The 12,263-nt window shown below is 38.0% G+C and overlaps 1 protein-coding gene across 1 annotated transcript in view; it reads left to right on the top strand.

The window, feature by feature from the left end:
• Positions 1–12,263, top strand: part of INPP1 (inositol polyphosphate-1-phosphatase) — a 34,139-nt gene that overhangs the window by 8,140 nt on the left and 13,736 nt on the right. The window lies entirely within an intron of this gene.

The raw sequence follows: 12,263 nt of genomic DNA on the forward strand, positions 1-12,263 counted from the left end.
CTTATTTGTTACTTTTTCTGCGTTCCTAATCAGGGAAGACCAGCATGCAAATTTTAGTAACTTATTTATAACTTTTATTAAAATGACCCAACACCATCTAAAAAAGAAAAAACTTTATTTCAGCATAAAATGTGGTCAATTATATATAAAAACAAATTGACAAAATAAAGTATTAATCTATAAAATAATTCATTAAGATGAATTACCACAATGGAAAGTATCAGTTTCTTTCTCTCTCTATTCCTTTTCTTTCTTTCTTTTATTTTGCTTTTCTTTTTTTTTTTTTTTTTCTTTTGCTTTAGGGGTGGAGGAGGGTTGTTTTGCTTTCTTGTTTTTATTTTTAATCAAGTAAATGTTTAAAATCTTTTAACTTAATTATCCAAGTTTAAATTAATGTAAATATTTTGCTAACTTTTTCAATAGATACTTAAATTTATCCTTTTCTTTACAGAGTGATGATGGTTAGGTTTCCCTCGATGCTAATGAGAGTTGTAACAAATTGCACAGGATTAAATTCAAATGACCAAAGGAAAATGTTATTTAATATTGCTTAAGGTAATCCTAATGTACTTAAAAAGGTTTTTTTTATCATCAGTAGTTTTAAAAATAGGATCTTATCTTCCAAGTTCTAGAAAACCCCTCTAGTTAATTCCTGAGAATTTGCAAGAATCACATATAACCACATATAATCCCAGTTTGATCTGGGAATCATGAAAGGTCTGTTTTAAAAATATGGTTGATTGTAAGCTTCATGAATAGCAAAGAATGGGGGAAATAGAAATGAAAACTCAGATCAAGAAGGTAAATATTAACTAACTTAGACATTTATCTATGGTTGCAGGATTAGCAAGAATGCAAGAGCATTGAGTATATTTGTATATTGGAGTGGCTTTAATGGGCCATTTATATCGTTTTAGTACTTAGACCTTTTCAAGTAAAAGGTACTATAAATATTCTATCACTTTATGTTCCTTTGAAGGCATATGTTACATTCAGTATTATGCATTGTTGTATTCAACATTTGTCAATATCTGTTAAAAATAAACATTCACCTCTACAAAATGGAAGTAGAATGATAAGAGATATGCTGCCATAAACCCAGCCTGCCAAAATGATACCCAATGTGATCGCTGACTTTTACTTTCTTGCTATAATATTCAGAGAATATATTTTAGGTCATGTAATTTATCATTGCAGAAATAAATAATAATAACCATCTTCTAAGAAGTTCTATAAAGAACTCGTTTGAATGTGTTTCCTAACAGTTATCATCCTAAAATTTGCATAATGAATAATCCCTTACAGATTAATTTTAGTGCAAGAAAATCCTTTTAAACATGTTTATCTCTAATGGAATGAAAATCAGTCAATTAAATTACAGAACTCCCACTGTGTATCATGAGGAGATGGAAACATTGTGTATCATGGGGAGATGGAAAAATTGTGTATCCTGCTCGCAAGGAACCTACAGCCTATTAGAGAGAGCAATGGTGCCCCAAGGGCAGGCATGGGGGGGTGGGGCTTAGGCCTTCCTAATAATGTTCATTAACCCAAACCGCTGTAGCATATAAACACACACTAAATATAAAAACCTGCGTGATTGCAGTGCAAAATCAACTACAAGGCAAAGAGCCTAGTGCCCTCTTTCACCTTAATTTTCATGACCCCGCCCCAACCTTTTTTTTTTCATTCAACCAAAAAATATTTATTATGCCCTTATTAGGTAGATGATAAACATCAAAAGCCTTAAAAATGTACTTTTTTTTTTTTAACTAATGTATTTATTTATTTATTTTTGGCTGTGTTGGGTCTTCGTTTCTGTGCGAGGGCTTTCTCTAGTTGCGGCAAGCGGGGGCCACTCTTCATCGCGGTGCGCGGGCCTCTCACTATCGCGGCCTCTCTTGGTGTGGAGCACAGGCTGCAGACGCGCAGGCTCAGTAGTTGTGGCTCACGGGCCTAGTTGCTCTGCGGCATGTGGGATCTTCCCAGACCAGGGCTCAAACCCGTCCCCTGCATTGGCAGGCAGATTCTCAACCACTGCGCCACCAGGGAAGCCCCTAAAAATGTACACTTTTTTGAACCTGTAATTTTATTTGTATTTTACTCTTTAAAAAATTGTAGTAAAATATATATATATAACATAAAATTTACCATTTTGACCGTTTCCAAGTGTGCAATTCACTTGCATTAAGTACGTTACCATTGTTATGCAACCATCACCACTATCCATCTCCAGAGCTTTTTTATCATCCCAAACTGAAACTCTGGATCCATTAAACAATAACTCCCCATTACCTGCTCCTCCCAGCCCTGGTAACCACCATCCTACTTTCTGTCTCTATGTTTGACTATTCTGGGTACCCCATATAAGTGGAATCATACAATATTTGTTCTTTTAAGTCTGGCTTCTTTCACTTAGCATAATGTTTCCAAGGTTCATCCATGTTGAGGCATGTAACAGAATCTCATTACTTTTTAAGGCTGAATAATAGTCCCCAACCTCTTTTATATGGAAAGTGGATATTAAAAAAATAGAGAAGTTTTGAACTGGAACGGACCATAGAAATCTTTCCCTCCAACCTCTGTCCCTTCTTTCTTTTCCTTTTTTATGTTTACAGAAATGAGGAAAACAAGTCCCTGAGAGCTTACACATGTGGCCAGGGTTTTACACCTGGTTGGTTAAAGGCCAAGCAGAGCCTAAGAACCAGCTCCCCTGTGGCCTAAACAAGGTTCTTTCTACCACACACCCACGGTGGCCCACATAGACCATAAAAGGCAGTGTTAAATGAGTTGGTACGGAAAGTAAGTGTTGCAAAATTTCAAAAGAAAAGATAAAATGACTGAAAAACGTTACATGCAAAAGGAAACATTCAAAATGGACTTGAGGATTAATATGATTAATGATAAGATTAACAGTTATCAAAGCTATAAATAATATTCTGCTGGAAAAGTTTCTACAAGCCATACATATTTCTTTTTGCCTTGAATTAGGCATTAAATTTGTATTTTAAAAAATATTTATTCTTTCCCACAGTTAAGATAGCTACACTGAATCTACTTCCATTTTTTTATATTCTATGTGATTTCAGGTTTCATTTGTGACACCTCGGTTGTATGCTAAAAACATCTCAGCATATAAAAGTTTAAGCATATAGTTGGAAGACAGCAGATAGAAAAGAGTTTCTATTTAGTGAAAGTGTTTCTCACTCCGGAGAAGAGGATGAAAAAGGGTCACTAACAAATTTAAAAGTATTTCTAAATGGAATATTTTTTCATACTTTTCAAATGCATTCTGGGAAGACATTGAAATGTATACTTTAGGCAAGTATTATGCTAATGTGGAATACTTATTATGTAGGTCAACTTGCATTTTTTTCCAGCATTTAATTTTTGTTACAAAAAAGACAATATAGTTGACCCTTAGCCGACCAAGGCCATTATTCTTAGTCACAATAGCTATAGCTTTCCCTGTTCTGCTCCTTAATAACTATTGAGAGACAGAGCTGACTGTTGCACCTGGTGTTCCCTTAAATTGTCAAATAAAAATTAGATGAGTGACATTGCCTGTCCTTAACCCAGGTTTACTGGATCAGTATCTCCAGGGGAAAAGTCTAAAAATCTATATTTTTAATGAGTGTTTCAATTGATTCTTGATCTTACTAATCTGGGAGACACTACTTTAGCACAAGCTCCCATTTACAACCTACCAGAACAACATTTGAGGATAGAGGACTTCTTTGTGGTCTATTGCTTTGAGCAGCAGCAGTGAGCAAAAATGTGGGCTAATGTGGTCCAACAGTAGCCTTACTAGAGCCAGGGTGAAGTAGACTGATCAGCTTAGAAATGGGCGTGTTATGTCAACGCTCTATGTGAAGAATGGGAAGAAGGGAGGGAGAAATGTGAAGGTTAAATAGATGGATTTACATATCCCATATTTAATGTCTTCTCTAACAAAACCAAATTAAACTCAGCATTTTTGGCTATTTAATCAACAAAATTAATCAAGATAGGCCACCTCCAGATGTCAGAGCATAATATCAGATTCCGATTTGGTGCTCAAAAATGTGGTTCAGTTGCTAGTCATCCAGATACAGCTTTGGTTTTTTTTGTAAATGAATGCAGAATATATGTAGACTTTGATATAAATAAATATGGGCCCACGTGCCTAATGGCACCTGGGTAATGCTGATAAAATACAAGTATAATAAACAATATGACAAAGATGAATTCTGTATTTACAAAGCTAAGAGAAAATTCATAAGCCAACATTTATTGAACACCCCTGAGGTATGCGCTAAGAGTCATAAGAAACCATGCACGTTTAAATCTCCTGCCAGACAAGGGCATAGATAAGCAAACCAATGTACGGTGTGTTGGAGAGCTGGGATAGAGATTTGTCCTGCTTCCATTCTCCTATGGCCCAGGTACCCAAGATGGAGGGTCAGGCATGGCTCCTGGAGGAGCCAACTGTCGAACTGACTCTCCTCTCTCTCCACACACCCACCCTTTAAAAAACTTTCTATCTAAATAGAAATACATACAGAAAAGTATGCAAGTCCTAAGGGTGTAGCTTGATGAATGTACACAAAGTCAACCCACCCATGTAACCATCACTCAGATCTAGAACATTCCCAGTGCCTAAAAGCCCCATCATTTACCCCCATCAATAATCCCTCCTCCTTCTCCAAGGGTAACCACCATTGCAACTTCTAACACCATAAGTTAGTTTTGCCTTTTTTTGAACTTCAACTAAATTAAATTGTTCCACGTATATTTTTTGTGTCTGACTTCTTTCACTCAGCAGTATGTTTTTGTGAGATGCATCCGTGTTGTTGCCTATAGCAATAATTAATTAATTCTCACTGCTGTATAGTATTTTCTTTTGCAAGTATGCCACAGTTTATTTCATTTTAGTGTTGATGGTCACTTGGGTTATTTCTAGTGTGAGGTTACTGCAACAAATTATGCTGATCATAAATATTCTTGTACATGTCTTTTAATGTATATGTGCAGGAATTTCTGTTGAGTACAAGTCTATAAGAGAAATTGCTAGGTCATAGGTTATGCTTATATTCAACAAATTATAAACAATTTTCCAACATGGTTGTACCAGTTTCATTCACACCAGCAGTATGAGTCTCATTGCTCTACATCCTCATCAAACCTTGACATTTTCAATCTTTACTTTTAGCTATTCGGTTGGACATGCAGTGATACCCTGTTGCGACTTTTAAGTTGCATTTTCCTGATTATTAACAAGCTACACTATCTTTCCATATATTTATTGGCCATTTGAACATCTTTTATGAAGTATCTGTTCAAGTTTCTTGCCCTAGAACTGATTCTGAGAAGGTGAGTAGACATTAGGCATAAGGCAGGAGGAAGGGCATGTCAGCCAGAGGGAACAGCATGTGCAAATTAATGATGTGCCCAGAGCATGGGAGTAAATGGACAGATGGTGGGAAATCAGCCACTAAAATGCTCAACTTAATCAGAGACTATGAAGTGATGACAGCAACATCGAAGGGATCAAAGTGAAACAGCACTAAAGAAGTACAGGCAGTCCCATGCTGTACTGCTTAGTGGATTCTGAGAAATGTGTGATGATCAAATATCTGAAAGTTGAGCAAAGCTCATACACTGGAAGGGCAATTCAGTTTCCGATGACCTAAAAGTTAGTGTTTGTAAATGCCTGTTAATGCTTGTGGTACAGTTTTCCTTCTGGCCTAGGTAACCATGTGGGTAGATGAGCATCTCCTAGGGATGTCAGGGGAGGCTATTGTTAGCAAGTTGCACTTTAGCCATCGTTGGCTACTCCAGTTGAGCCCATTACATACTTTGTGTGGGCCCACTTCTGTTCCCCATCCTTTCTGGCAGCTTCCATTCTTTTTTTATTTTTATTTTTTTAATTTTTTTATGGCTGTGTTGCGTCTTCGTTTCTGTGCAAGGGCTTTCTCTAGTTGTGGCAAGCGGGGGCCACTCTTCATCGCGGTGTGCGGGCCTCTCACTATTGCGGCCTCTCTTGTTGTGGAGCACAGGCTCCAGACGCGCAGGCTCAGTAGTTGTGGCGCACGGGCCCAGTTGCTCCGCGGCATGTGGGATCTTCCCAGACCAGGGCTCGAACCCGTGTCCCCTGCATTGGCAGGCAGATTCTCAACCACTGCGCCACCAGGGAAGCCCATTCCATTCTTTAAACTACTCCCTAAAGCAGCCCTAACCTGGAAGGGGAAGAGGAACAAGGTCTCTGTTTCCCCTACAATAGCAATGTGAGCTAATTTAGAGCCTTGGTCAACCCCTCAGCATGTGCCCACCTAGGGAGAGTCCTGGCCAGCTGCACCGCTTTGAGAGAGGTCACCAAAAACACTTCTTGTAAAGCACCCAGGTATTTCATGGAAGTCGGACCTTCTTCCCCAACAGCAATAGCAGTCAGGCAGGGCCACCACACGGTAATTTCAAATTGCCAGTCTTCAGAGGATGAGTGACAGACTGAATTCAGTTTATGAATTGTGGGGATGGAGGGGTGGAGTCATTGTCTAATGGGCAAAAATGTGGGCTCTGTAAAAGTAGTAGGTTATCTGCAGGAAGAAATGAATGTCAACAGAAATGCTTTGACCTACTTGCCTATTCATTAACGAGCAGTTCTGTTTTGTTGAGGGCCCTCATCTATGTTGTCACATTTCTGTCACCGTGAGCAACACAAGGGCATGGCCAGCTTCTGGTACAACCAGGCTCATCACACAAACACAGACACCCTTGGCTCTAGAATCTCCACAAGTTTCCCGACAAAATATCCCCCTTGACAGAATAGTGACGCTCCTGAGCCATCTGTAGATGGTCTACCATGAAGCCAGAGTAGTCTTCAGCCTCCGGGGGCCAAAGTTTCCACCCAGACACCCAGAAGCTGAAGCAATCAGATCTGGCCTGCATAAAGGAACTTTTTTCTGGGTCATTCAAAGAATTACAAGTAGTTTCCAGCCTTTTAGATTTAATGGAGTAGTACATTTTCAGAAAAGATTTCAGTGACCCATATAAAGTTGCCGACTTCTTATTTTTCAAGTAAGGACTGTGATTGTGGGTTCTGTGAAGTTGTATTTAATAGTCATAGCTGTCATTTGTTATCTACTATACACAAGGCTCTGTGCTTGGTGCTTTTCTAGAAATACCTCTTTGGATCTTCACAGTGTCCCTGCAAGATATGTATTATCTTCATATTACGGATGAAGAGAGAGGCTCAGAGAGGGTAGGTCAATTACCTGATGCCACACAGCTAGTTGATGGCAGAGCCCTGGTTTTCAACCCAGGTCTATCTGATTCCGAAGCCTATGTCTTTCCCATTTTACTGTTTATCACGTCTGAAATATGTGTATATTATTCAGATATGATTTTTAATATCTGGTGTTCTGATGAGATGATAAGATGGTCAGAAATTAAAATTGAGTTTTGTCTTTGTAGAGAGATTTGGGCTTCCAGGAAAAGTCTTAAGAGCTTTTTTTTTTTTCTAATTAGCCTACTTCAGTTTACTCAGTGTTTCTCTAATAGATGTGAAAATCCCATAAAAGCTAAAGAGACTGTTTCTATCTGACATTGTGACACGATCTTATGTAAACATGTAGATATACATTTGGTCTGAGATGGTGAGGAATGTAACTTCTTTAAACCTGTTCTGCTCAAATGTGACTTGAAATGGGTTGTCACAAAATAAGGCTTATAAGAGTATTTCAGTGTTCACTGATCATTAATGATTTGGCTGTTAAAGTGAGTAGCTCCTAGTGGGAAAGATTGTCTTACAGAATTAAACTTATTGACCACATAAACAGGAAAGAGAACCCTACCCCAGTTCCCTGTTTGGCCAGAAAAAAGAAGACAAAGGAATAGATTGGGTTGGCATTTGCTAAGATTATCAAGGTCTCTTTGGGCTAAATTGTATTCTCTCTAAATTTGTACGTTGAAGCCCTAACTCTCCAGTACCTCATAATGTGACTGTATTTGGAGATAGGGCCTTTAACTTAACTCAGTTCAAGGTTAAGTGAGGTCACATGAGTGGGCCCTAATCCAATCTAAATGGAGTCTTTATAAAAGAGGGAGAGACACCCACAGATGCTCGTCCACAGAGGAAAGTCTGCAAACCAAGGAGAAATCAACCCTGCTGACACCTTGGTCTTGGACTTCCAGTCTCCAGAACTGTGAGAAAATAAATTTGTTGTTTAAGCCATCCAGTCTGTGGCACTTAGTTATGGCAGCCCTAGCAAACAAATACAAGAGGAATTAGATATTTGGCATGAGCTGACCCCCTCCCCGTCCCTCATGCCAAGACAGCCAGTTAAGAGAGATATCAGTAGAACATAGATGAGCTTTTACTATCCAGCAAAGATGGTTTACACTGAGACTGAGGATCAGCTAGGGGAAAGGTTTTCCTGAGAGCAGAAGGAAAGTGAGTATCAAATAGTGATTTTTTAATAATCAAACTACTGACAGCTATCAGGGAGGTGTGTGTGTTTCTCTCCTTTTTGATATATAATATACCTTATAATAATAATATTCTTGTGATTATTTATCCAGTGATTGCTCATTTCTTCCCTTAGTTAACAGCTAACAATTTATGAAAGGATTTTATTGGCCAGAGCACTGGCTAACAGTGTGCTTTAGTCAAAAAAACTGGGTTTCTGCCGGTTCACCTGGGCTTGAATCTTGTCCCAGCCACTTCCTAGCTGTGTGATTTTGGGCAAATTATTTACCCTCCTGTGCCTCAGTTACTTTATCAGTAAAATAGAGATAATAGTACCTTCTTCATAGGGTTGTGTGAGAATTAAACGAATTAACATATGTAAAAACATATGTAATGTGCTTGGAAGGATGCCTGCCATATAGTAAGTACCTAATGTTAGCGATTATTATTTTAACTTGGGCTTTTTCTCTGCATATGAATAACTGATAGCACATGGTTTCACCAAGATACCTGGCCACCAGGTGCCAGCCCCCCTGAAATTACCAGCATAGTATTAAAGATGAATGAACAGCCTGAAGAACAGTAGCTATTAAATCTCAGAGTTTAGCATCATCTAGGAGGCTGACAAAACTACAGATTCCTGGACCCTGTCCCCAGCGATTCTGATTCACTAAGTGGGGATGGAGCCCCAGAAATCTGTCTTTTTAATAGGCGCCTTAGATAATTCTAACACGTGGTTGCCAGAATACCCATTAAATACTAACCCAAAGGAATTTCTTCTATATTCAAAGCTATTAAATTATGGTAAATGTCATAACTTACTAATCATGAATCTATAATAATTTTCATTTAAAGTATTTGAAATGTTTAAATAAAGCCAACTTAGGTCAATAACGCATATATAAACTTTTAAAATTTATTTTTATTTATTTATAATTATTTTTGGCTGTGTTGGATCTTCACTGCTGTGCGTGGCTTTCTCTAGTTGCAGCGAGCGTGGGCTTCTCATTGCAGTGGCTTCTCTTGTTGCAGAGCACGGGCTCTAGAGATGTGGCGGGCTTCAGTAGATGTGGCACGTGGGCTGTAGAGCACAGGCTCAGTAGTTGTGGCTCACGGGCTTAGTTGCTCCTCCGCATGTGGGATCTTCCCAGACCAGGGCTCGAACCTGTGTCCCCTGCATTGGCAGGCGGATTCTTAACCACTGCGCCACCAGGGAAGTCCAATAACACATATATAAACTTGCTTTTAAAAATCATCTGAATGATAATTTCCATGAGTGTTAATACAAGCTATTAATAAACTCGAAGAAATTCTGTATTGGATGTAGCCCTCAGTTTCTCTCAAGTTGAGTCCTTCAAAGTGAGGGCAAATTGTCCATTATGCCCCTGAGTGTTGTGGCCTGGCTGAGTGAATTGAATTGAGGACAGATGGAGAGAGAGATACGGAAGCAGCTTACAGAGAGAAGCACAGAGGACCGTGGCTCATTCATTTGGAGGAAATAGTCCATTCAGCCAGAAAGTAGCAGGCTAGCTATGCAAATTAGTTAGAAAGTCTTGCATGTACATGATGATAGCTGTGAGAGATTTTTTTTTAGGGGGCTAGGACCCTGGAGCTAAAGAAGTTCTGGGTTCTATAGGATGGTTCTATAGGATGGCTGGAGAAAGCCTAGTCCTAAGCTGAAACTGCATGTTCAACCTGGAGCTTGACAAGACACCGTAGTGTTTTCTAGGTTCAGAATAAAAGGTGATTAAGGCTGAGTTCTGGGATAACTTTGGAACTGAAAAATCTGATTTACTGTGTTATGATGAATTCTTAAAATCTGTGCACCTGTTAATTACAGGACTGAAGTTTAGAGCTGCTAGTTTTTCCCCCATTGGTCAAGTTGCTGTGCTCAGGTGAAGTGAGAATGGTCATTATTGAGGAAATAAAGGTCAGGTTCAAAGGAGAGAAACTCCAAATCTCTGGGCAGCTGTATAGAAACTTATCAGGACTAAGTTGGTGAGTTTTCCGTGTGAGGAGAAGGGTGGTGCCTGGAGATTGTAGCCTGTGTGGGTAACTCACCTGAGTGTTCTGAGGGCGTCATAGGGAGAGATTCTTAGTTATCCAATGGTGTGGTGGTACGGTGTTTCTTTCACCAAAAAAAAAATTGACTTTAACAAAGTTGAGTAAAATAGACAATACTGGTATTGTTAATTTAGAAAGTTTTCAAGCTGGACTCCTTAAAATCTTCATGCTGCTTTTAAGATAAAAAGCTGCTTAGGTACTGTTAGTTCATTGATTCTTTTTCCTTTACTTACAATAACCTCATAACATGTACCAAGATATCAAAATAATCAAAGTTACTGAATTTATACACTTGGAGCTTCTGTATTCTACTGATATTTATGTATCCATGTATGTATATATTATATATAACTTATAATTTAGAGCATACAGATACCATAAATAGTTTCTAAGTCAAAGTGCCTCAGCTGTATTAATATAATCATTTTTCTTAATGTTGAGGTTTAAGTCAACCAAAGTGAATTTTTTTAACATATTATTCAATCCTTGGGGGGAAAAGGCATTTAGGTAGGCAGGTGTTTTTGTTTAATTTTTAACTCTATCATCTCTACTACCTGATGTTTGTGTTGTCACTACAGTACCACTTTGTTTGGACAGTTATCTCCAGGAATTGAGGAATTCTTGTCCTTTGTGCTTAATTGTTCCAAGATATTTTAAAATATCATTTCTTATTAGAAAAGCAGTATATATTTATTGTAGAATATTTGAAAATTATAGAAAAGCATAATGAAAAAAATCCTCCACAATTCTAGTACCCAGTGATAATTACCATTAAACGTCTGTTTATCATTAAAACATCACCTACTAGCCTTTCAGACTCTCTCTATATGTATGGAGTGCATATGTGTATAAACACAAATTAGGAACATACTATGATACTATATATACACTTAATATTATAACATTAACATATATCCCTATTAAATATTCTTCAAAAATATTATTTTAAGAACTACATTGTAGTCTATCTTACATTGCACCAATGTTTAAGATTATTTTTAACTTTTTGCTACTGTCAATAATACTAATCCTTCTTCTGTGGAAATATTTTAACACAACTGTGACTTAACACAAAAAAGGGCCAGACTGGAGTTACTGGCTAAAGGTAATAACATTTCTAGGGATCTTGATACATTTTTCTCAAATTGCCCTGTGGAAACCCACTTGTTTGCACGCCCATTAGCAGAGTATCAGCACCTGTTTCACCATACCTGCAAGAATGAAAATTAACTTTAAAAACAGTTTTGCCCATCTAATAGTGAAGTAGGATGTCTCATTGTTTTTATTCACTTTCCTTTTATTACTGTTGAGGTTGGACATATTTTCTTAGGGTGGTTGACCCATAATCTTAAGAAAACAGCATATATTTTTTAAAGCAGACCTGATTAAGACAAAACGGCTGTGACAATTCACAATTAACTCCATTGCATTGACATCTTCATTGTTGTACTAATTCTCAGCCTCCTAGAGTCCATTAAAGGAACTTTTTTTTTTTTAAAGCAGTAGAGTATTTGTTATGATAATAAAGAACATGAGCTTCTGTGTGAGCCCTGCCGGTTAGTCTTGTGTAACCCTAAACAAGTTGCTTAACTTCTCTAAGCTTCAGTTTCCTTGACTGTAAAGCAGGGCTGATAATCCTCACAGTAATTCTCACAATACTGAGATAGGAATTATTAAAGCATTCAATAAAATGCAGCTACTACTGAAACTGAGAAATGTTTCTCTCTTAATTACCTGATAGGTATGTCAAGGT

The sequence above is a fragment of the Balaenoptera physalus genome, assembly GCF_965194825.1.
Source record: "Balaenoptera physalus genome assembly, chromosome: 6".
NCBI classification, from domain to species: domain Eukaryota; kingdom Metazoa; phylum Chordata; class Mammalia; order Artiodactyla; family Balaenopteridae; genus Balaenoptera; species Balaenoptera physalus.